General features: G+C 34.5%; 1 long non-coding RNA gene across 2 annotated transcripts in view; it reads right to left on the reverse strand.

Moving 5' to 3' along the window:
* Positions 1-654: 654 nt before the first annotated feature.
* LOC108741257 overlaps positions 655-26,664 on the reverse strand; it is a 121,558-nt gene continuing 95,548 nt past the window's right edge. For both annotated transcript variants that reach the window (XR_001938480.1, XR_001938481.1), the window contains exon 3: positions 655-743. This is a non-coding gene — a long non-coding RNA (uncharacterized LOC108741257). The remainder of the gene's footprint in view (positions 744-26,664) is intronic.

The following is a 26,664-nucleotide window of genomic DNA, read 5'->3' on the forward strand; positions in this document are numbered from 1 at the left end:
TTTGTCAAATTCCAAATTTTCTCTGAAACCGTATACTCTTTTTTTAGTATAGATAGTATTTATTTACCTCATGATATGCCGCAAAACCTAATTAATCACGAATTCCTAATTTTATATACTCTTGTCTCCGATTGTACTTCCCAAAGATCCTTAAGATAACATTTTCGCTTTTCGTGAAAATAAATTTCTTAGCCTACGGGGGGGAGGGAGTCACCCGTAACTACGTGCCTGGATGTTATTGTTAAAAAAAAACATCAAAGAAAAGCGAAGGGAATCGAATTCTTTTCTGTTTAACCCTCAACTGTTATCATGGGGTGTTTTAGCATCTCACGAGTCATATTTGTGAAATACTCCTATCCACCTTGAGCCCAAACGCTCTTTTTTTCTATACAAATGGCTTACGTGAGTGCATGAGTTGAACAATCGCTCAAAACTATCATTCTATTTAAGAAAATTATATTTAACAAATCTAAGAAAATATAAATTCGTTTTACGATTAGATTTAACTGTAGGATCGTTGTTTTTATGTGCCAGGCTACATATAAATCTTAGAAATTCCTGGAGCATCAAATGAAAATCTTGGGCTTCTTGGAACGCCGCACCGCGTACATCAAATAGAAGCGAGCTAATAAAAGTAAAATAACAATACCTTCAGGAGAATGTCCTCTTCCCACGGGTAAACACGAATTTCTCTTCCATTTTCAGAATTTGGTGCCATTGTGTCCTCAGAGCCGAGTATCTCGCTGAAATGGAAAGAAAACATAAATTATCTTACGGGCAAATTAAACGATTCCGGGTAGATGTCAATAAATAGTTAAAACCTTTTTATTGATAAAGAAAAGAAAGGCTTCTAACCAAGATAAAATTTTTGAATATGTAATTTAGTTTTTAAAAGCATTTACACGTAATCTTATAAGTACAAACTCTCATTCCTCATATTTACTATAATATGCAAAATTAATTTTTTAATTTAATTTCTTAATAAGCATGAAGTCTGGGGTTGAAGTTGAAGTGTCCTTCCACGTTAACTGAAGTTTACAACACAATAGGAAAACAAAAGAAAAATAACGCTTTTGTAAAATACTGGATATAGTCTGTGCAGCTCGTTTTACAATTAGCTGCAGCATTTGTTAAATAAGGTTGTGCTTTTTCTACTGCATTTTTTATAATGAAAGCGGTATGTACAAAACATGAAAAATTTATAGGGCACTCGTCTACTAATAGGTTAATAAAAACACAGATGCAAGTAATGCAATTCTTTAAAATGTACAATATGGAATAAATAACGTTTAGGTATATTTTTGTTGAAATTAATAATTTTCATACAAAATTGTGATTAATCTTTCCCGCTAAAATTTTCAAAGTAAACAAATTCCAAAAATATTTAATTCAGAGTAATTATACGTTTGGATTACTTAAATAACTATAAAGACATTAGGAACTGAGTTAGATTTAAAAATAAGAATAAGTGACACATTACCTACTACACAAATTGAAAAACTCTATTTTAAAGGTAGTAAATTATCAATTTTTGACGTTTTTAAATGTCAGTATGGTAGTTATTATCAACTTCATAGGGCCGTCAGACTTAAGACTGGTTGGACACACACTTCCACTATTTCCTCTTTTAGGTTAATCTTCGCATTAGCTTAAAACTAGTACATCTCACATCCTTAACCATATATGTGAACAGTAATCTAATTTAGCCCTACCTCTTCACTTCTTACCTCCCATTCATGCTTCTAATATATTTCTACTGCTACTTCCAACCTATCTGACTTCCTAGATACTGAAAATTAACGATTTCTGTAATATGTCTCTTATTAGACCTTCAACTTTTCTCGGGTTAGGGTTCCGTACGTCCTAATGAAAAACGGAACTTATATAGGATCACTCGCATCTGTCTGTCCATTTTTTTATTAATACACTTTCTTTTTTTTACACGATTATTAAGTAATTTTAAAATCAACTAACTGTAATTTGTTTATTGCGAAATCACTTCCACATTAAAAACACTTTCATTTGTGGCAAAGAATTTACTTTATTCGGTTTGAATTTAATAACACTCACGTAAACTGTTACAACTAATATAATATATTATTTAATTTTTAATAGGTACTTAAAGATGGCTAAAACATATCGTAATTGGAGTTGCTATTGCTCGCTTCATTGTTAAATGGCTTTTTCACCTGAAATCTAATCGGTTCAGCTTCTGTAAGTCGATTTTGTAATATGAAACTCGGTCGTCGCAATTGGTGAATTATTTTACGGTGTGAACGTAATCGATGATCATCATCAGTTTCGAGTTTCGTTAATAGAGCGTGTTCGTTTGCAAAATAAAGAATATAATCTCCTAGCCATTCTACCTATGTATTATTACATTGCTATCGACTTGTACGTATTTTATACCTAATTTACTATCGACAACGGATGATATAGTGACGTGATAAATTGAAGATTAATCGCAAAGAAAAGGGAGAGACAGATATGGGAAAGACTATCATGTGTGATGTTAAGTGCTAATACTCCGGTTACTAAAACGCAGATAGTATTTCAGAATAGAAACAGAGCAAGGAAAATTTCGAAAAGAGACTGGGGCATGCTGCAACGCTCATACTTTCCTTAAATATTTTAGGTAGGTATTCATCATCATCATCATAAGGTCATCAGTCCTAAGACTGGTTGGACACGTACCTCCACTCTTTTCTATCCTGAGCTAAACTTCGCATTTCCCTAAAACTAGAACAGCCCACATCCTTAATCTAGGTCTACCTCTTCCCCTCCTAACTCCTGTTTCTGCCTCTAATATATCTCTGACTAGACCTTTATGCCTGAGAAGGTGTCCTACCAACCTATCTCGCCTATTCTTTATTGTCTTCCATAGAGTCCTCTGTTCTCCTATTCTTTCCAATACCTCTTCATTTCTAACCTTTTCAACCCACGATATCCTCATCATCCGCCTATAACACCACATTTCGAACGCTTCTAACCTTTTCTTTTCCGCCGCTCCCACTTTTCATGTTTCGCACCCGTACAACGCCGTGCTCCAAACATAACAACCTTTTTCGAGTTTCTAAATTAACCGTTCGCGACCATAGAAGTAACTTCTTTTTATTAAAGGCGACACGACCCTGCACTATCCTCTGCTTTATATCCCTACTATTCCTTCCATCCTCACTTATCTGACTTCCTAGGTATCTAAAATCAGCCACTTCTTCTAATTTTTCGTCTCCTATCTTTATATTCCCTCTTTCCCTACGTTTTCTTCCCTTGCCTACCAGTATTTTAGTTTTACTTTTATTTATTTTCATATCGTACTGATCTGTCAGTACCGCTTCCATTTTATTTAAAGCTAATCCCTATTGCACTTATTGATGACATCCCACGAGGTAGTCCCCGCCCGGACATCCTAATGGGGGACTAGTTTACGTCCGGAGTGTTTTACCCCAGAGGACGCCATCATTTAATTGTGTGACACGTTCTTCTCGGGATCATAATGTGGTGGTTTCCCGTTGCCTTCCACATCGCAGTATCGTGCATCAGAGTGCCATACCGATCCTTGTGATCTCCGCCACCCTGAGACTGAATGAGCTGCTGCCCTCTTTCAGGGACTTGTCTTAGGTAAGTATTAAACGAGGAAAAATCAAAAATATATATTAGCACACTTACAATAAATAATCAAATAGCAAAGGCAAATCCAATAATGGGACAAGCACAGGGAATTTGACACAAATTATGCAGAAACGATTGGGAAAGAAAGAGAAGGAGAATAAGAAGAATAGAAAGGTCGAAATATGCGGAAGGGATGAAAGGGTGACTGTGGAAAGATTGAAAAGGAGTTGCAAGACCCTTATATTTGAGTGGGCTCAAGAATTTGGCAGCTGTAGCAAGGTTTAAAATGAGGAACGAAAGCAATGAGAGTTTACGTCAAGTGAAGAAGCTAGCGTTTCATTGCAATGCATTTATTGTTTCTCCGATACCGCCAATCCATTTAGCGTTATCGAAAACACAAAAGATTATTTACCAACAGTCGATTCGATTTTTACCAATAATTTGGGCTGCCGCAAAATTCGTACCAAAATTGCTTAATTTCGAAAAAAAAAAACAGTATCGCATTAGTATTCCTAAGGAGCTGTTGGACTTTGTCTGCGACGATCCAAATTTGCTCCAGAGGGTCGTAACTGGTGACGAATCATGGGTTTATGGTTATGATAATGAAACCAAAACTCAATCATCCTAATGGAAGCTGCGGCACGAGCCAAGACCGAAAAAAGCGCGCCAAGAATGTGAAGTTTTTGCCTGGTTTTTTTCGATTGTAGGGACGTGGTGCATCATGAGTTCTTGCCACAAGGTAGAACGGTTAATAAGGAATATTATCTGCAAGTTATGCGCAATTTGCGAGAGGCAATCCTCCAGAAACGCTGGGATTTGTGGAAGAACAAAAATTGGTTTTTGCGCCATGATCACACATCGTTGTTTGAGCTCGAATTTTCGGTCAAAAACGACACACAAATAATGTCGCAGGTACCATATATTCCTCAGATCTGGCCTTCTATGACTGTTTCTTGTTCCCGAAACTCAAGAGGCTCATGAGAGGACGACGTTACCCTACGATTGAGGAGATAAAGACAGCATTGAAGAAGAAGCTGAACAAGATCACAAAAAATTATTTTCTTAAGTGCTTCAAGAATTGGATAGAATGTTGGCACAAGTGTATAATATCTAGTGGGAATTACTTTGAAGAGGACAAAACAGATATTAAAATAATTCGAAGTGGTCTTCATTCTGTCGAAACTGCCAGACGCGGATCGCGATTTCGATCTTTTTGGATCACATCAGCGAGTCGCAGGCAGCTCCGACAGAACACAGACCAACTTTTACCTGCTGTCTTAACAGTGCGTTTTAGAAAATACTACAAATGGCGCAGTAAACGCCATCTGTAGCACGATGCTACATTTTAGGATTACGTATGCTCCAACAAAGTCCACTTGTGTCGATATCTACTTGCTGAAAACGAATCCCGGCGTAGCCAACCTCAACGTGATAGGCACGTTAGCTTAATCGAATAAAATAACTCGAAGTGGTCTGTATTCTGTCGATACTGCCAGACGCGGATCGCGATTTCGATCTTTTTGGATCTCATCAGCGCGTCGCAGGCAGCTCCGACAGAACACTTCGAATTATTTTATTTTATTCGATTAAGCTAACGTGCCTATCACGTTGAGGTTGTCTACGCCAGGATGCGTTTTAACCAAGTAGATATACGTATACACAAGTGGACCTTGTTGGAGCAAACGTAATCCTAAAATGTAGCATCGTGCTACAGATGGCGTTCACTGCGCCATTTGTAGTATTTTCTAAAACAGATATTCATGAACAAATACATAATTTTTTAATAAACACAAAATTCGCGGTACTTTTTAAACAGACCTCGTATGTGATTAGATTGTGGTTCAATAGGAAAACGTTAAGTAGTCCGGTGTTGTCGCATGTCCATAAGTAAAAGTAGATGAAAATCTAATCTATATAAGTACATATGAACAGCGTATTGTTCCAATATTCTCACATTCAAATTCATATCGATTCCTTTGACTTTTGTTCTCACTCATTTAACGTTTTTCAGGTCAATTACACTCTGACGGTTTACTTCCGGCCAGAATTTTTCACATCGAACACTATGAATCGTTGTATCCGGTTCATTATTTTTCTTTTAGATAACCCGAGAATTATTTCATAAAATCATTTTGTTACTTAAGCCGTAAAACGCCCTTTATTAGTAGGGAGTCTGGACGCTAATTTGGGTTATATCTGGGCTTTGTTTGTAGTGACCATGCAACAAATACAGAAAATACAGTTGCATGTATAAAAAGGAAAATGGAGTCGCATATGTAAGATAACTATGTCCATCTGTTCTTTTAATAGGAAGGATGCATGAGTGTTACAACTTGACGTAGTACCTAATCGAGCTGAACAAATCATCCGATTAATCGATTAATAATCGGGTATTAATCAATTATCGATTGCAAGCATTTAAAATAATTGATTAATCAAATAAAATAGATCTTTCTAATAGTTTCTTCCTCCCTGTTAATAATCTCATTGAAACTGGCTCTATTAGACATCGATTATAAAAGTAAAACAGTAGCTACGAATGTTTATGCTGTGAGAAATTCTTGCACCGGATTAAAAAAAAACATGACACGTTAGTTACAGTTACATACAAGAATCACACTAGTATACACATATAACGTGAGTTACAACTTGATGGTTTGAAAGCAGATCACTCTACTAACAACTATTACAATTTCTGCAAGATACGAGTTGAACTGGTAGGTACTTGTAAAACACATTTATACCATCGAACATACGTATATCATGCAATATGTGTTATTGAGCCACATTGCGTGTTATATTCGAATAGTACAGGTTACGTTCTTTTTACTACAGGTACTTATCAATAAATCATCAATGTAATAGAAAACGTAATGTACATACGTACATATGTCTGACGTGGGTACAAATGATGTCAGCGATTGGAATGGAATTTTAAATTTAATTTTATTATCTACTATTTCTTGTTAGAGGCGACCAAAAATCGTCTTGGTCTTGCGGTTTTGCCTTATCTTATATTGGTTGTGCACATTTAGCAATATTATGGTCAAGACCAAGTCCAAAACTAAGACTAAGACAGAGACCGAGACCGAGATCGAGTCCAAGACTGAAATCGAGACCGAGATCGAGTCCAAGACTGACATCGAGATCGACACCCAGACCATAAAATTCGCCTGTGACCAAGAATAAAATATCGATTCTGAACTGTTCTGCCTGGGGTAAGTCAATTAAATTTCAGGAATATCATCATCATCATCATCATAAGGTTGTCAGTCCTAAGACTGGGTTGATCTCCACTCCTTCCTATCCTGAGCTAATCGTTGTATTTCCATAAAACTAGAACATCCCACATCCTTAACTACTTATTTGCGAACAGCAATCTAATCTAGGTCTACCTTTACCCCTCCTAACTCCTGTTTCTGCCTCTAATATGTCTCTGACTAGATCTTCATGCCTGAGAAGGTGTTCTACCAACCTATCTCGCCTAATTCTTATTGACTTCCATAGAGCCCTCTGTTCTCCTATTCTTTCTAATACCTCTTCATTTCTAACCTTTTCTATCTACGTTATTCTCATCATTCGCCTATAACACCACATTTCGAACGCTTCTAACCTTTTCTTTGCCACAGCCCCCACTGTCCATGTTTCGCACCCGTACAACGCCGTGCTCCAAACGACGATACGACCCTGCGCTATCCTCTGCTTTATATCCCTACTACTCCTTCCGTCCTGACTTAAATGATTTCCTAGATACCTAAAATCAGTCACTTCTTCTAATTTTTCATCTCCTATCATTATATTCGCTCTTTCCCTACTTTTTCTTTCCTTACATACCAATATTTTAGTTTTAATTTTATTTATTTTCATACAGTAGTTTTGTCAGTACCGTTTCCATTTTATTTAAAGCTATCTTTAAGTCCTCCTTGTAAATAGTAACACTTACAGTACGAAAATTTTTAGAATTCCGTTTACTACTGTAATAAATAATTCATTCCATAATGTATGTATTCTCGTTCTCGTTGAACCTCCTCATTTTCTTCTAATACAAATGTACATATTTATTATTCAATTAAAAATATTCTCAGGCATTACTTCATTTGTTTAATACCTAGCTGTCTATCCATCTAGAAGACACTATCTCGGAGAACATTTCATCCATTCTCTTAGAACAGAGGAGACAGAAAAATGAGATAATATTGAAATGAAATGAATTGAAAATCCTCATGGTTCATGAGACTAATAAATGAAGTTTTAATTGGTTATTTCCTCTTTAATGAGCATCAATTTGAAGATAAATGTAATTTTTCTATTGTGGTCATAATTAGTATTTGAAAAACGGAAAATTGGAACTAATTAACTATTAAGTTAAGTTAAGAATTCACGACCAATTTTATCGTTAAAAATTAAAAAGGATGAAGTGATTTTCAATTTAAAGTCACGCAATCGAATTCCCAACAAGAAAGCTTTTATCTACAAATGAATAATATAGGAACCCTTCTGTGTAATTAAAAGTAAACAAGGCAAAATTTATACCTTGAAGAAAATTGCTTTTAAATAATTCAGACAATCACTAAAAATGACTCTACATATGTTTTGGTAAATTTGACATTTTTCATAAATATTTAATAAAGTAATAAGCCAAGTCTAAAAGTAACCGAAGCACATGTAAAGTCATTCTCAATACGTATAAAAAAAATTAGTGTTTGTTATATATACTAAAAACAACGTGGATAGAAAAGGTTAGGAATGAGCAGAAAAACAGAAGGCACTATAAAAGTAATTAAATTAAAGGCGAGATAGATTATAGAGATAGAAGTATCATTACTTATCTTGTATAAGTATAAAAATACTGGTATGCAAAGGAAGAAATGTAGGGAAAAAGCGAATATAAAGATAGGAGGCGAAAGAACAGAAGAAGTGGCTGATTTTAGATATGTTCAAAGTCAGATAAATCAGGACGGAAGGAGTAGTAGGGATATAAAGCAGAGGATAGCCCAGGGTCGATCGCCTTCAAAAAAAAGAAGTCACTTCTATGCTCGCGAACGGTTAATTTAGAAATTCGGAAAAGATTATTAAATGTGTATGTCTGCAGCGCGGCGCTTTACGGGTGCGAAACATGGACAGTGGGCGCGGCGGAAAAGAAAAGGTTAGAAGCGTTCGAAATGTGGTGTTAAAAGCGAATTGTGAGGATACCGTAGATAGAGAAGGTTAGAAATGAAGAGGTATTAGAAATAATAGGAGAACAGAGGACTCAGTGGAAGTTAATAAGAAATAGGCGGGATAGGTTGGTAGGACACCGTCTCAGGCATGAAAGTCTAGTCAGAGACATATTAGAGGCAGAAACAGAAGCTAGTAGGAGTAGAGGAAGAGTTGGATTAGATAGCTGTTTGCAAATAGTTAAGGATGTGGGTTGTTACAGTTTTAGGGAAATACGAAGATTAGCTCAGGATAGGAAAAAGTAGAGGTGCGTGTCCAACCAGTCTTAGGAGTGACGACCTTATAATGATGATGGGATTAGTAGGACACCTTCTCTGAGATAAAGGACCAATAGGAGCTATTTTAGAAGCAGAAGTTGAGGTTAAGAGGGATAGAGGTAGACCTAGATTAGATTACACATTACGGTATTTATTCTGGATAAAAGGTACTCTATGTCCTTTCCTGTGCCCCTGACAATGTGTACACAAAATTTCATAATGATCGGTTACGTAGTTCAGGCGTGAAATGTAATAATTAAAACAACTCACATTCGTTTTTATAATATTAATTAAGATTAGGATACATAATGGGAAATTTATTCATACATCTACGTATCCTTTATTAATCTCGTTGAAGTGTTATTTATCTTTAAAAACTACTTCCATCTAAATTTTGGTACTTTAGGGATTCAAGTGGAGATCAGGATTTCTTAAGGCAAGATTTAAATAAATCAAGACCAAACAGGTCTCGAATTATTATTTATTATTTATCCATTACAAGCAAGAAATTTAGAGCGTAATTTCATGTATTTCCATTTAATTATTTAAAATGTTTTAAATTTTTACCTCTTTTAATTAGTTAATCGGAAGGTAGCAAACAGTAAATAATCAGAGTTCAAATAACGTCACAGTCGTTGCAATATCAGCAAATGCAAAGCCATGGAAGCTAATTGGAAATCAGTGTGAAACGCTGACGATCCATAAATAGAACTGCCACTCTCACAAATATGGCGAAACAGGCTCCTGGTAATTATCCTTGAGCCGTTTTTCATCTCTTTAATCTTTTCCCGTAGTACAGAATACGACCCACCAATGTCTGTGGGAATCCTGCACGCTAACCGACTTAAATGATTATTATGTAATTTGAATTATCGGCAAACCTATAAACGGTGACGTTTAAAACATCCGGTATCCGCTGTGAACGATTTAAATGGTACCGTCAATAGGATTTCGTGGTTTAAGTTGCAACTTTTGTTGCTAATTTCTTCGCTGGTTTTATACCTGATGCATGTCACGCTACGTCGTAAACCAGTAAACTTTCTTGATGAAAAAATATTTTCAGAAACGTAAATTGTAAAGTTTAATTTCCTTCAGGTACTAAGTATACTTCATTTACTTTTTCTAGCAATGTGCCTCTTCCAATGTCTTGGATGCGCGCTGACCAAATCGTAGGTAGAGAGAAAAAAGCTCATTATACTCTCGACTCTTGTTCATTAAACATACTTTTCCATACAGTACCTGCCAAAAGTTTTGTTCAATCATGAATAGTAGTGCGAGTCGAAAACAACGTTAAAGCCTTTAATATGTCTTCAAATATAAATGAACATCTCGTTGATATTTTCAGTAGTAATTGGTACCAATAACAGCACATTTGAGCAATGCAACTGTAGTGGATAAAATGGTCAAGTTTTCCGTACAGTACTGTACGGATTATACGCTCCTCGCCGGTTAAGAGTTTGGCTAAGAGTTGTCTCCTTTCTTTTCTAGCCTAGTGCTGTTCTTTTCTACTTTGCGCGGGTCAAACGGAAGGTCACATCGCTACAGAAAGTAAACGAAGTATAGTGATGAGCAAAATCGGTCTTGGTATTGATATACTATCTTTATACTAGTAAGATCAAGACCAAGATCGAACGAACATATTATACGTATTAATTAAATTTAATCTCAATTTAATTTTCTTTTGTAAATCATATTTACTTTCAATTTAATTAGTACGAAAAAGGTTTACAAATATTAGTGATCGAAACATCTCAACATTAAATACATTTATTGAACAAAAAAATCGTTTTATTAAAATATTTTTACAAAAATTGTTTAATTGATGACATCTTTCTACTGTTTGTAAGACAAGGAATTAGGTAATTTACTGCTAAATTTCTATACGATACGTTCAAAAACTTTGTCTCCAAAGCGATCGGGCTAAATGAGCAAACGTTTGCTGAAAGGCTCTAACGCTTGATTCAATGGCGGATACTTATGTAACAACGATGACGTTTTTGAATGTATTTGTATAATTAAAGCAATTAAAAGGCCTTATTCATAAATAAGTATAAATACATTCTACAAAGTATCTATATGGAAGACAGTGTTCATATCATGATGCGAATTAATTAGCCATTTCTAGTGAGTAAGTGGAAGCAAGCAGCTTTTTACTTCGTTTTAAAATGAAACAACCTTTGCATAATCGATCACTTTTGATATATAATTTAAGTTTGCGTGCATTTGCGAAATGCATCACAATGCGACAGTCATATTAATAGGCGAGCGTCACGGGGAGCCGTGCGCATTTAAAATGCATGAAGGAGCCCCGATAATGAACTTGTTGTGGTGGTGATGGTCGAAAAAGTGCATAGCCAAGGGTCGTTCGGCATTCCTAATTACAGCATGAAAATCGTTAAGATTCAAATTGAACAACGACTTAGAAAATAATAATCGAGCGGTAATTGAAATTATAGACCAAGAATGCAGTTAGATTTATTAAATAGTGTTCCAGTTATCAAATGATAAATGAAGACTATTAGATGACAGGAATAAATTATATAATTGCTTATTTATACGGTAGGGTCGCTAGGTATAGGGTTGTTCGGAAAGTCATTTCGTTTTTTCCCGACAGAGGATGTAATTGTATTCTTTTGCACCCAACTTCACATTTAAGCCGTATAATTTTTATATGCTTTGAGAGCTCATATAGCAAGGCTTGTGTGTGAAAAATTCCAATTAATTCTACGCAGTAGTTTTTGGTTGGTGCCCTTTTAAATATGGAGAGCGATAAGCAGCATTTTCGACATATCTTACTGTTTTACTACAGAAAGGGTAAAAATGCTGTTCAAGCCAGAAAGAAATTGACTGATGTGTATGGAGAAGGTGTGTTGACAGTACGCCAGTGCCAGAACTGGTTCGCTAAATTTCGATCCGGCAATTTTGATGTCGAAGATGCACCACGTTCGGGAAGGCCGGTTGAAGCTGATAAAGACGCGATAAAGGCATTAGTTGATGTGAACCGGCGAATAACAACACGTGAGATCGGATTGAGGTTAAATTTATCAAATTCAACAGTTTATGACCACTTGAAAGGCCTGGGATTATCCTCGAAGCTCGATGTATGGGTTCCCCATGTTCTCACAGAGAGAAATCTGTGTCGCCGCATTGACGTCTGCGATTCGCTTCTCAAACGTCACGAAAATGATCCGTTTTTGAAGCGCATCATCACTGGGGACGAAAAATGGGTTGTATACAACAACGTCAAACGCAAGAGGTCATGGAGCAAAAAAGATGAACCGGCTCAAACCATTTCCAAAGCCGATATTCACCAAAAAAAGGTGATGCTGTCTGTTTGGTGGGATTTTAAAGGAATCGTTTTTTTTGAGCTTTTACCGGATAACACAACGATTAATTCGGAAGTCTACTGTCATCAGCTGGACAAACTGAATGATGCACTTCAACAGAAAAGGTCAGAACTAATCAACAGGAAAGGTGTAGTGTTTCACCAAGACAACGCGAGACCTCACACAAGTTTGGTCACTCGCCAAAAGCTTTTACAGCTTGAATGGGATACAATGCTACACCCACCATATTCTCCAGACCTGGCACCATCGGATTATTATTTGTTCCGGTCACTCCAAAATTTTTTAGACGGTAAAACCTTCACCTCAAATGAGGAGGTCAAAAACCTCCTCGATCAGTTTTTTGCCAGCAAAGACCAAAAATTTTATGAGCGTGGAATTATGCTACTACCAGAGAGATGGCAAAAGGACCAGAACGGTCAGTATATATACGTAATCAAATTGCATCGATCATGTTGAAATGTGAAGTATTTCTGGTACTTCACACTAAGGTTTTAAAATCAATATGACACATATGAATACGGTCTATGACCTATAGGGATCAAGATGTGGCAAAACATCAAGATTTCAAAACAAAGTTAACGTAATAAATAAACACATTTGACGCTCCAGGAAGATACAAATTTTAAAATTGAAAAAATATGTTTTTAGGGAAACGATTGAAATATTTAATAAACATATGGATCAAAAGTATGTCACTTTAACTGCTTTAGGAATGTTCTATTGCCTTATTTGTAATTGCAAATGCGATTTTCCGATGCTAAATGAGTTAAGAAACATTTTAATTCAGTAACTGTTATATAGGCATTACGAAGATCGAGTGTTTTCTTGGGAAGTTAGATATATAGTAGTATGACATTTTATGATAACAAATAGTTATAAAATCATCGTCATGAAAATAGTTTGTTCAGAATAATTATTTCTTTACACAGTATTGAAAGGCAAAACCTTAAAACGTTTTTCGAATTTGTCCAAAGGTACAATATAATAATAATTAAAATAATCGGTTTAGTTTTGATTCACTACTTACATATATGAACTCTATAGATTCAATTCCCTTTTTTATTAAATATATAAACATGTAACTGATCGTTCTAATGTTTTTATATTTGTAAAATATAATAATTTTCATCACAATTTAAGAGTAAAAGGAATATAATTATCCTTGTTTTATTAATATATATATACTCCCTGTGTGGAGTACACCATTTCCTGTGTACAAGAGCTATTTCGTTTTGTTAGATCACTTGAATACCTATATTAAATACTAGGTGTCCCACAGGACACCTACCACCAGTACTATACATAGAAAGTTACACATCAATAGTAAAATCATATTCATCGCATACTACAAATTTTATTACCGTGTTAATCCATCAGAAACTTATTTTTATACTTAATGTATAAATTTTTCTATAATTTAACGATCCCATAAAAAATTATTGAGAAATTACGTTCATGTTATACACATATTTAGTATGTAGAGGTAATTCAGAATGACATGAACCATGGCCTTCAGTTACGCAGTGACAAAACCCCGCCCACTTATTTCTACAGGCATATGATTGGAAGGTTCATAACATCATTTTAAACCATCTATGCGAACCTATGCAGAATAATAGGACATTGAGTTCACTTGTAACACAGAAATACAATATAAGATACGTCCGGGAGTAATTGTAGGTTAGGTACATAATTTTAAGCATTAAGTTTTAATTATGTTTAAGTAGGAAGAACGTAAGTCATATCTAACTTTGTATGATGCATAATGTAGTTACGTTCCACTTTATTTACCTGTAATTGGTTCGCAAAAAATTTTATTTATTACTACTACAACTAAATAGCTGTGGGACGGCGTGTATACTCATAAAGAAAAACAAACAAATTACGCACAAACTGCTCTAATTTATCTGGTAAAATTTTTCTTGAAGAGATGAAGTACTTGTGATGAAATCTCACTGCAACTACTAGGTACACCTATCTAGTATCGCATGTTTCTACAAGTTGTGGATGATGTGTGGGAATCGACAGACGGTAGTGTATGTGTGTGCGTTTCTGGAATGAATTATATGTGTTGTGTATTTCCTGTGCTGCATACAAATTTGTCTCCATCTTTTTCTCTTTTTACTTGAACTTATACCGTTCAATGTAGGCATGGGAACATTTTTGTAAAACAAATTTCCTCGTATTATATAAGACTAAGATAGGTCTAAAATGAGATTCAATAAGAGTTTTAGTTGTTAACATTTTTTAATTAAGTAAAACATATAAATAACACGAATTTAAAAGACCATGTAAATCTACTGTTTTGTTCTTTTTTCTTCTTCAATGATATTTCATATTCAGAAATTGGCTAAATGCGTAAAATTTCATTCAAAGGCTTTCTAGTAGGAAGAAACAATGGCATACCTGCTTTTAATTGGATTAAAATGGAGTAACATTGCAATTTAATACAAATGCAAATGTCTTTTGAACAATTGCTTCCTTCATTTTTAAATTAAAAAAATCAACCAATACGTTGATGACAAGGAAATAAATACATAAAAATTATAGTTGAAAATTGGCATAGTTCGCAATAGTCTCATTTACTTTCTTCTTTCAACTTACTAATTAGACTAGAGCGGTTGCTGAAAAATACCTACATTTATTCACGACAGACATTGTGGGGAATACCGTAAACATAGAAGAGAGATGCCAGGTAGGAATTGCAGCGGACACAAATAAAGAAAAAGGAATAACATTACACCGGTTGATGTGTAACAGAAAGAGATGCATCGAGGCAGAATTAGAGAAGTCGTCAGCAAGTTCAACATTCTCAGGAATTCAGGAAAGGAAAGACGCTTGTTTAAAAATATAACCAAGCAGTTATAAAGCCGATCCTGATCTTTTGAGAACCTAAGGAACGTCTAACTGCTGCACCGCTTACTGTTATTCGGTTGTCTCTTTTCACTTTTTCTGTAGTACTCGTGAAGCATTTCCTAACTTAACAAGGGCGCATAGTCCCAAGTGGAAACAAGGATGAAGATACGTCCATTCTCACAAATAATTTATTGTGGACTATGCCAATTTTGAGCGTCCCAACTATACATATTTTGTTGGGAGTCTTTAAATCTAATGGCTTTGCGAAACAACACACTCAGAAACTGGCTAAATGAATAAAATCCTGTTGAAAGGCCTTTCTTAACGAATAGACAAATCCATGTGAATCTGAACTCAAAGGATTCTTAAATACCAATGGTATACTAGCGAATTTATTTAAAAATTTGATTTGTTGTGACCCAAAGCTTGAAACATACTGGTACTGAAACAGTAATGTTTTCCTGAATAACTTCTTAATACGCAAATAGGAATTCTCGTGTAGAAGCATAGTAAATAAATGCATGGAGTTCACGTTCTCTCTTCTTCTTTACATAAAGGAAGTCGAATGAGACTTTTATTTCGCCGAGTGATTTGCATCAAGCCATATTCTCAGGCAAAACACGGCTACAGTTCAAACTGACTAAATGATAATGGTTACAAACATCTAATCACAGCCTTCGTGATAAACGTAAGATGACATAATTACACGTAATTATCTATTTTATTACTCCTGTAACCTTATTCACTATTAAGAACCAGTTATTTCGAAAGTGTTAGTTTATAGGTGCCAACATCTATAAAAATTCATTAGTGATTGCTTGTAGGCATATGTAAATTTGAAACTAACTCCAATTATGCCAAAAAAAATAATTGCAAGCTATTTTTTCAACTTTCAAAATTTAGTAATTTTTAAATGGCTGTAACTAGTCTTTTTGTAAAGATAATCATACTTTGTCTTAGAGTTTTGTAAAGCTCAAAGACTCAACTTTGAGAATATGAAACGGTTTTTTGGAAAAAATTGCGTAAATTATATGTAAATTCAATTTAAAACAAAAAAGAATTTTTCCTATGTTAATTAAATGGGAAACTGAAATAACAATAGCGACCCCTTAGATTTGAGCTATAAGGCTCATGTTTGGCGAGGATTTTTTTACATCAAATAGAAACATTTGAGGGGGTAAGAGTTAGAAAAAAAGTTAAAAATTTTGTTTGGAGCACCCTAATATATATATACTTTCTAGGGATTTCTGTATTAGTAAGGAATTCTTAGTTAGGGAGTCTGACTCACATTTGATTAATTTCTCTTTTGATAAAAATTCATAAAAGAAATCCTGCAAGTGAAATGCTTGATAATAGGCTGGTCTATTTAATATCGAAGAATGCGAATTACGTTCTTCAATAGAATTAATTTATGACGGACTTGGCTATTCACAATTGATCTCCTGTTGTAGCAAATCATTAAGTTTGGGCTTCCCTACAACACACAATGTAGTACTTTAACGGTTCTTCCGTACCCACAATAAACTACAAAGTATTCAATTAAGAATCTGCTGGAAAGAAGACGCAGTATTATCTACCCGTTAAAATGTTCTTTACTTGAACATAACATTTTTATCACTCTGACGCTCCGCTAGTTTTCTTATCTTTTTCACGCCAGTTCCCGCGTTTTTATAGTCGGACTCGTTTTATGGAACCCGATTGCGGTTTACATGGAATATATTGAAGTTCTTATTTTATTTCCGGCTCGTTACTTTTCACCGACGATTGCATTTTGGTGCGGCGCGACACCAACATGTCAACTGGGCTCCGCAACAACTGCGTCCAGAATATTCGGTTATATCTGCCACGTCTTGTGGAAATTTTAATAAAATAAGACCGGGAACTACTTCAGTTTAGTTTCATCTCTAGAAAATTTGTTACCATAGATAGTAAATATGCCATACACTATTAGTATCTATGTATTTACAGGCGAATTTACAGTGACGTCAAGGAGGTACTCATGTGAAGTCTCACAAGTGGCTCAAAATACTTCTAGCTTCACCCTTTTAGAGGCGAATTTACAGTGACGTCAACGAGGCATTCATGTGAAGTCTCACAAGTGGCTCAAAATACTTCTAGCTCCACCCTTTTAGAGACGAATTTACAGTGACGTAAAGGAGAGGAGGCACTCATGTGAAGTTTCACAAGTGGCTCAAAATACTTCTAGCTCCACCCTTTTAGAGGCGAATTTACAGTGACGTCAAGGGAGCACTCATGTGAAGTCTCACAAGTGGCTCCTACATTTTTCCAAGTTTCATTCTCTTCTGATTCGATCCCTACTTTAGTTAAAATATTTCTAGTTCCACCCTTTTAATCTTCGTCAAAATTTATTTTCAGAACTACTAACACTTCCGATCTATTATTCAACTTTAATTTTTTATCTTTAGCCTTACATACACATACTTATATACATAATCACAACGCTCAGTACCAGAGACGACTATAGATGGCGACATATTGGCACTTTCTTGATACATCTCTCCGTTCCTCCGATAAGCACTGTTTAAAAAGTATAGTAAAAGTGACCGAGGGGTCCAGTGAATGTGCACGAGCATTTATCGCAGACGTGTGCGGATTAACTAATTCGCAAAGCAATTTAATGTTCTGCGCGTTGTAATGGATGGTAGCAAGGGAAGAAAAATGCCGCTAAGTAGCATAAGTGGAGCTCCGCGAGTGGAACTCGTTCGCCATTGTTTGCAATTACGGTTAAAAATGGACGAAATTATTTTCATTTATGCATCTTTAAAAGGAAGTCGTTAGTTTATAATTATTTCAAGAATTTAAAAGAAGTAATCAAGATCAAGCGTAGGTACTTATGTAGGTACACATAATAATATATAGGTGGATAATAATTACTTGGCCGGAATGATATTTACATTAATAATTTTGTTCTTCAATTTGCTCGTTTAAACCGTTCTAAGAAATTAATTTACAAGAAAAACTTGAAGTTGATTATGATTTATAAAATCGTACAAAGAAAGGCAAACAATTTCAAGAGATTTATAATTATACTATGAAGAAACAGTGTCCATTTATCCATATGCTCCTATAGGTATGAATGTATATATATAATGAAAATAGTAATTTAAACACGATGCTTGTTTTGTAACATAAGTATATTTCAGGGTTTCGAGAGTTTAGGTTTTAATAGGGTTATAAACTGTTTGAATACGTTTTTCGTGCATAAAGCAGTTCAAAATTTCATTTTTACAAGTCTAAAAGCGGTACTGACAAAACAGTATTGTATGAAAATAGATTAAGTAAAAAAAAAACTGGTATGCAAGTGAAGAAAAAGTAGGAAAGGAGCGAATATAAAAATAGGAGACGAAAAATATAGGAAGTCAGATAAGTCAGGACGGAAGGGGTAGTAGGGATGTAAAACAGAGCATAGCGCAGGGTCGAGTCGCCTTTAATACGAAGAGCGCTGTACGGGTGCGAAACATGTACGGTGGGCGCGGTGGAAAAGAAAAGGTTAGAAGAGTTCGAAATGTGGCGTTACAGGCGAATGATTAAGATACCGTGGATAGAGAAGGTTAGAAATGAAGAGGTTTTAGAAGGAATAGGAGAACAGAGGACTCTGTAAAAGTCAATAAAAAATAGACAAGATGATTGGTAGGACACCTTCTCAGGCATGAAAGTTTAGTCAGAGACATATTAGAGGCAGAAACAAAAGTTAAGATGAGTAGAGGTCGACCTAGTTCAGATTACTCTTCGTAAATAGTTAAGGATGTTGGATCTTCTAGTTTTAGGGAAATGCGAAGATTGGCTCAGGATAGAAAGGAGTGGAGATGCGTGTCCAACCAGTCTTAGGACTGGCTACCTCAAAAAGATGATGATAATGTAAATCCACAAATTCTACGATATATTTTAAGCAATTGGGTCAACCTAACTGAGATAAGGTTCGCATGATAGGATTTTTCAGCTTTTATTTATTTTTTTTTAAGCAACCCTCAGCCTTACGAACGAGAAGGATCGACTTACAGAGTTTCAATCGTAAACCAATTCTCACTATGAACGAATGATACACGAGCGAGTAATTGGATTGCGAGCTGAATGCAAAGTCGATGTGAAGGCCAACGTGAAAATAAATTACACTGGAAAATAGTTCGTACATAAGTAATAGGGCCAATGCACAGAAGGTGGAGTAGCTAGAACTTGCAGGTATCGAATGTGTCTCGTAACATTGTGGGACGGTAGCTTGTGGTACACGATTTATCGCGAAATCGTAAATTTTCTGTGAAAAAGCGACATGTGACTATAAAAACACCTGTTCGTCATTAATAACAACTGAAAATGGTACATGGCATTGTAACTGAATCTATGCAAGAGGTACTGCAATACTTATTTTTAAAAATGAAGTTTTCGAAACGGCCTGGATACGGTATCTATTATGTAGTCAAGGATACTAAATTGGTGTTAGTAAAGTATTCTGTTCTATAAATAAACAAATAAATCTAAGGTATCTGATTTTAAATTCTCTTGAAAATATTGTTTGTATTGGTAGTGATTATCTGTATCGATAAAAGGGTTAATAATGTTTGTAATATTGCAACTTTTGTGAAACATGTGAAATATTCTTACAAAGTAAAATTAGAAAAAACTGAAACTCACACCCGTGTAAGTTTCAATTGGTTTGCTATTTATTACGCTTGTGTTATATGGGAGAGCATGTAGGATTCGTACACTTTTTACTCTGAGCTTTTTAAAAAAATAACTATTGGCTATAACAAAATGCTTTTAATAGCGCTATATTACCCATATATCTGGCTTTAATACTGTGAAGTGTAGTTTTCATATAAAGTAGCATGAAGAAGCTACGGAGTATTTCTAAAAACTGTACGACAGCACTCATGCCATGGGATAGCTTCGTGCATAGCTAGGTACATACGATATTTTTCCTTGATTACAGAAATGAATGAACAATATTCCCTCTTGGGCAAGGAGTTGTATTTAACCCCATATTACAAACGTATTTTACCATCCTCGGCAAGCGATTTCTTATTTGGGGGGTTATGTTGTATTTTGTTATTATCGACGTAGGGGAATGATGAAAAATCATACTCATACCTCCAGAAGAATGTATGACACCCTTGTCGGGATCCTCATTATTCCTTCAGCTTGGGTGACAATTCACCTTCTAGAGGAACTGCCCTTGCACTTTCTTCAGTTGGTGCGTAATATAACTACTCTACCAATGGGTCGCATTCAGGCTACTTAAGCCTATAGATCAATGCTTAGCATATGGATTTCGGGGACACTCGCCTCCACCCTCCACTCTTTCCTATCCTGAGCTAATTTTCGGACTTCCCTAAAACTGGAGCATCCCATATCCTCAACTATTTGTGAACAATATTGTAATCAAGGTCTACCTCTATTCCTATTTCTATTTCTGCTTCTAACTAGCCCTTTATGCCTGAAAATGTGTTCTACCAAACAACATATATTGCCTATTTCCTACTGACTTCCAAAGAGGACCTTTTTCTCCTATTACGCCGATATACATATAACACATTTAAAGTGCTATCCACTGATATCTCTCAAAGGTAAATTCATGTAATTATAATGAGATTTTGCAGTTATTATTAATACCGACCGACAATTTTTGGAATCGTAAAATAAAATTAATTGTTTGAAACGATATTGTAATAAATTGGTGAAACTAAAATCGGTTTACCATTCGCTTGAATTAATTCAATTATTAAACATTTAATTAGAAAAAAATTGATATGCATATAAATGAAAAAGCAGTTAAAGATACATCGATTATTTTGCGCTGCGATGATACACACAGTATCGGATAGGATGTTTAAATAATTGGTATCGTTAATAAAGCACTTAATTTTTCGTCATTATTTTTGTATCATCCTCTAATAGGAATGAAAGTTTCTTTTTTTCAACATTTATTAAAAGGCACCGATATGTGTATTATTATAACATGTAAAAGTTATTTTTGAATCGTTCTCATTCCTTGAAGAAACTTTCTATGACGTTAATAACATCAATATTTTACAGATAATCGCTTTCTTTACCTCGCATATTAAGTAAAGTTCTGATGAAGCTAACTTTCACGAGAAATTATCGGATTTTATTAAGAAAAAAAGAGTGGAATTATGGGTTTCGATAAGAGCCTCAAGTGTGCACAAATCATAGACCAAATCAACATTTTATAGTCACATAATTATATGTTTTGCACTGTTTCATCCGGCTTATAACTAACATTTCCGAAGTTGCTCTGTTAGGTATCGCAACTTTCAAAAGAATATGCGCAGCATATAGTTCAAAGTGCCTTTATTTTACTCCTTTGATAGGCATTAAATCGCAATCAGTCAATAAAAGATTAATAAACTTCACTTAATAAAAAATTGATTGACTCGCTTCAACAATAATAAAATAATCAAAATTTTAACTCGAATAAAAATAACGCTGCTATTTTTGCATGAAAGAGGTCAATACTCATGTATATCGTCTATAAAATGTGTATATTATTAAAAAAAAGGGGCGATCAACAGGTAAGATGTTTTCGATTACATCTGAGCGATTAATAAACTTATCATGCCTCAAATCACTGCTGCAGCTAGAAAATAGGTTAGAAAAGCGCAAAAAAAATTCTACCACAGAATCACAGAAAAGGCCCTGAGGTGTCATGCCTGTCAACAGGGCCGGATTTTCCGTTAGTGTCACACTGGGCACTATAAAAAATGCCGCCCCAATACTCATGTGAGTATAGAATATTCTATACACAAAATGGATAAGGGTTCAGGATATTTTGACTTTCCGCTATAAAAAGCTCTAATTTTTCAAAATTGGGAATTTATTGATTTTATGTCGATTTTCGAAAATCGATTGTTCATTAGTTTTTGCCGTTTAAAGATCATAGGAAGCTAAAGCTCAGTAAACTACAGTGAATGCTACAAATTTCATCAAAATTAGTTGATCTGTTCGAGAATATTGCTAAAAGAAATTTCTGAAAAAAAATTTTGACAAAGAATATATTGTAATTATATTGTTTTGAATGTAGTAAAGTAACGTGAACGTTAGTCATAGCTAAATTTGTACGTTAGTCGTTACATAACATACGTTTTGGTTTATTTGCCCTTTTCATTAGGACACATTAGAAATGACAGGACAAGTGTCATATGTCGTTGAAAATTGGTCTACACGGAATCTCTGATGATAGCTATCTAAAATTGAAATACAAAATTGCTAGCAAAAGAAAAAACATTCCAACGTGATTTGTATTATCAAAAGGGAAATCTAAAGCTTTGCAAACAAAGAGAATGTTTGTGGTTATTCACATATTTTAACCAGTGGCGTATACGAGGGGACAAAGTGGGTGAGAAAGCTTCCTCACCTGAGACATATTTAAATATATATATAACTTTGCAAAAATTTTGAATAGTTAGATTCGTATCGTCAAAAGGGAAATCGAAAGCTTTGTAAACGAAGAGGGGACAAAGGAGACGAGAATAATTCCATTTTATTATGTAGGCTTTTGCAAAAACCTTGAAATAGTGCGCTAATTCTACAACTTATCTCTGCAACTTCGTAACAGATTAACCAATTTTAATGTCTGAGAACTTTGTTATATCTCTGTATGATTCTATTCAATTTTGGAACATGCGAAAATACACAAGCGTGTTGTGTAATCAGTTTAATGGAGTTAATATACAAAGATATACAAAATAGGATTCCTAACAACAACCCTTAGACAATTTTCTTTCTGAAATCGAATTTATCGTCTGCTATTACTATGGTTCACAGTTCTATTGTTCTGCTACCCTAATATGTGACTAACCACTAATTCTAGCAAGCTGGAAACCCCTCACTGGCCGTCATATCAGTTATAATCTAGACTAGAGCAAATCTATGCCGTTCAGTTTTATTGAGAATTACTTTATGCCCTTTATAATCTACGATCGAATATTACATAAGAACAAAGCAGTAAATTCTTTTGTTTCTTAAACCTACCATTACAAAGAACGCTTTACATAATAAAAGATGATTCGAGACCGAAATCAATAGTAATTTTTGAAAACTGTTTTATACGGAAATTCTTATGATATAATATTTGCATTATCGTCATCATACGGTCATCAGTCCTAAGACTGGCTGGACACGCACCTTCACTCCTTCTTATCCTGAACTAATCTTCCTGAAACTAAAACATGCGACATCCTATAGATACAGAAAATCAGCGACTTCTACTACAACATTCGGTTTTGTTAATGTGAAAATTAATTTTCCATTTTCTATCCACTACAAACTACCTCAGTTAATGAGGTAAAAAAAATTTTGTGTTGCTGTTGTCACACCCCCTCATTAACCTGAGGTAGTTTGTAATAGACGGAAAAACCACTATTAATAATTAAAAATGACATTCGGTTTTGTTTTTGCTGTATCTATTTTCCGGTGATGCCGAATTCCCTCCCGCAGGTAGTTTTCGTTAAAATATAGATGTCGAATTCCCTCCCGGGTACTAGCCGAGTTCCCTCCCGTTCATATCAACTCCGATAATTAAGTTAACGACTACTTACCGATTTTATTTATCGAAAATAAATATATATTCATAGTGCACTTCAGTACTTCAGTAAATTAAAGATAAAATAATTTCAGAAAGAAAACACATATCAGTTATGAAATGTTTATTTATTTAATTTTAAAATGGTTTCCCACTACCTTAACAAATTCAATGTTTGGAAATTCGTGTGCGTCTAGCTTTTTGATGCAATCATCCAGAAAAACTTTATTAGTTTTAGTTTGTCTTGTATTTGACCAATAGAAGGGTAGTCTGATAAAATTATTATTGTTATTGTGGTGTCTATAATATATGAATAATATTAAGATTAATATGTGATGTGAGGCTGTATTATTTAAACAACTCTTTATGACTTTATAGTGGTAATTAGCACTCAAGGTCCGCCGCCGTTGGGAGGCAATTGATGTATAATTAGGAGGGAATTCGACATACCGAAAATTTTAACCCTAATTAAAAACAGGTATTATCCCTATTTTCTATCTTCGATCTATGTAAACTCATTTTCTTAAAAACAAATTCGAAGTGATCAGTATTATGTCGAAACTGCCAGACGCGGATCGCGATTTCGACCGTTTTGGATCTCATCAGCGCGTCGCAGAGAGTTTCGACAGAACACGGACCAATTTTTACCTGCTGTCTTAACAGCGCGTTTTAGAAAATACCACAATTGGCACGGTAAACGCCATCTGTAGTACAATGCATTTTCTTAGTCCTCCTAATCGCAATTTTTTTGTGCGCTCCTGATAATTGCACAGACAACTCGTTTTGGCTATCGTGTCGATCAGAACGATGAAATGATTGTTTGTTGATATGTTACTCGTTGTCTTCGATTACTCTGCCATATTGAATTACAGGACCGAGGCCTCGTCTAAAACTCGAGAAGACCTTATGCAATCGTTGTCGATCACCTCGCACGATAGCCATAAACAAATATCCACGAGTGAACAGTGTTGGCTTTGTGAGAATTGAATTTCACAATGGCTCGTCTTCGGAGCTACTAATAAGTGTATTTATGTTTGTATGTAACTTCTCTTCATTGCATTATGTGTAAACAATATAACAACAAGCGATTAACTTAAATACTCAAATATTACATAATTTAATGACTATGAAGTACCACTCTTTTAGTTAACAGGGGACTTAAGGGCTTTATTAATTATAATTGTTGGATTGGACCGGATTGGAGCACCGAAGATAGTTCATTAAAACTTGTTTTGTAATACTTCCCACGTATTTATAGAATATAGGTACCTATGTACGTAGGGCTTACAATACCGGGATTCCGGGATCCCGAATACCGGAATCCCGGACGATTTTTGTCCGTTATTAAAAACCGGTATTTATGTAAAAGTACCGGTATTTTGGTATTACATTAGTTGATAAAAATTGAATTTATGCACAATATAAATCTAATTTAAAATAATATTAATTACAAGAAATTTTTTTTGAAGATAAACAAACAATTTCATTGTATTAAAATCTATATCAGGCACATTTATTACACATACCGAGCCGACTATGGCACCATCGAGAAGCGGCGTGTCGGCAATTATAATAAACAAAACATGAAATTACTTTTTTTGAAAAAACAGGAACAAAAGGAACAAAATGTGTATGATTTCTTAATGACAATTTGTATGAAAATTCGGTCCTCGCTTGATGATGAAACGATTGATTGTTTATGTTTTTTTAAGAGCATACTTTAATAAACAAAACGCAAGCTATTAATATTATTTCATAAATACTTTCAATTTAATTATATTTTTTGCTTCTTTAATTATATAATGCCATACGAGCCTATTATATGTAAAATGTAACATAGAATTTAATATGTACTTTTTTTTAGTTGCACGTTTTTTTGTTTCTATCTACTCCTACTCTCTATGTAATAAAATAAATAATATCTACTCATTTCAGAACAATATTTATTGAATTTCATATATTATTTGTTAATAAGTCAATATAACAACTGAGGTAAGTAAAAATATAACTAGTAAATTTTTTATTAAAAATACCGGTTTTAATACCGGTATCCCGATATTTCAAATTTCAAATATCAAATACCGGTATTCAGATTTTGGTTCGGTATTGTAAGCCCTATATGTACGTATTTTCGCATTTCAAATATTACCTAAGTCCAATCCTGTGCCAAGATGTCATTTTCTTTAAATCTAACCTATTTGCTTTCTCTCGTATTATAATTTATCATGAGGCGATACAAGTTATAAGTATTTGAAATAAGCTTAAGAGATATAATCAAAATCACATTTTCGCCCATCGAGATTTCGCAGCAGTTGTATGAAACTGCTCCTATTTTTGCATAATGAGATTATGCGAACTTTTCATATCCGTGTGATTTGATTTTCCATTTTTAGGGCAAACTTGGAACTCCTACAATATTCTGAACGACTTTCATATCAAAACTTTCCGTGTTTGTACGAAAAGTTTTATTTGGTTGGGACTCAGATGTCACAAAATGGTTATAAAACTGAAATCATCTATATTTTGCATGTCTGTTACGGTAAACTCGATAAATCGATTTGTATATATATTACTGATAAGTATCGGTAACTAATTAACTATAAGTTAACATTACTTTAGACATCAACTCGTTTTAATTAATTAAATAATGAATAAGAAGTTGATCCATGTACTTACCTAAAAGTCTAAAATCAATTTACGTACAATTTTGTTATTTAAAGCATTCGCTATACCTATTTACCTACTATAAAATCACAAACCATTAAATTTCTCGGTAATGAACCGTAATTAGAGCAATTTCTGTTTTACTGAGGTCTTT

Source organism: Agrilus planipennis, unplaced genomic scaffold (genome assembly GCF_000699045.2).
Source record: "Agrilus planipennis isolate EAB-ADULT unplaced genomic scaffold, Apla_2.0 scaffold21, whole genome shotgun sequence".
Lineage (NCBI taxonomy): Eukaryota > Metazoa > Arthropoda > Insecta > Coleoptera > Buprestidae > Agrilus > Agrilus planipennis.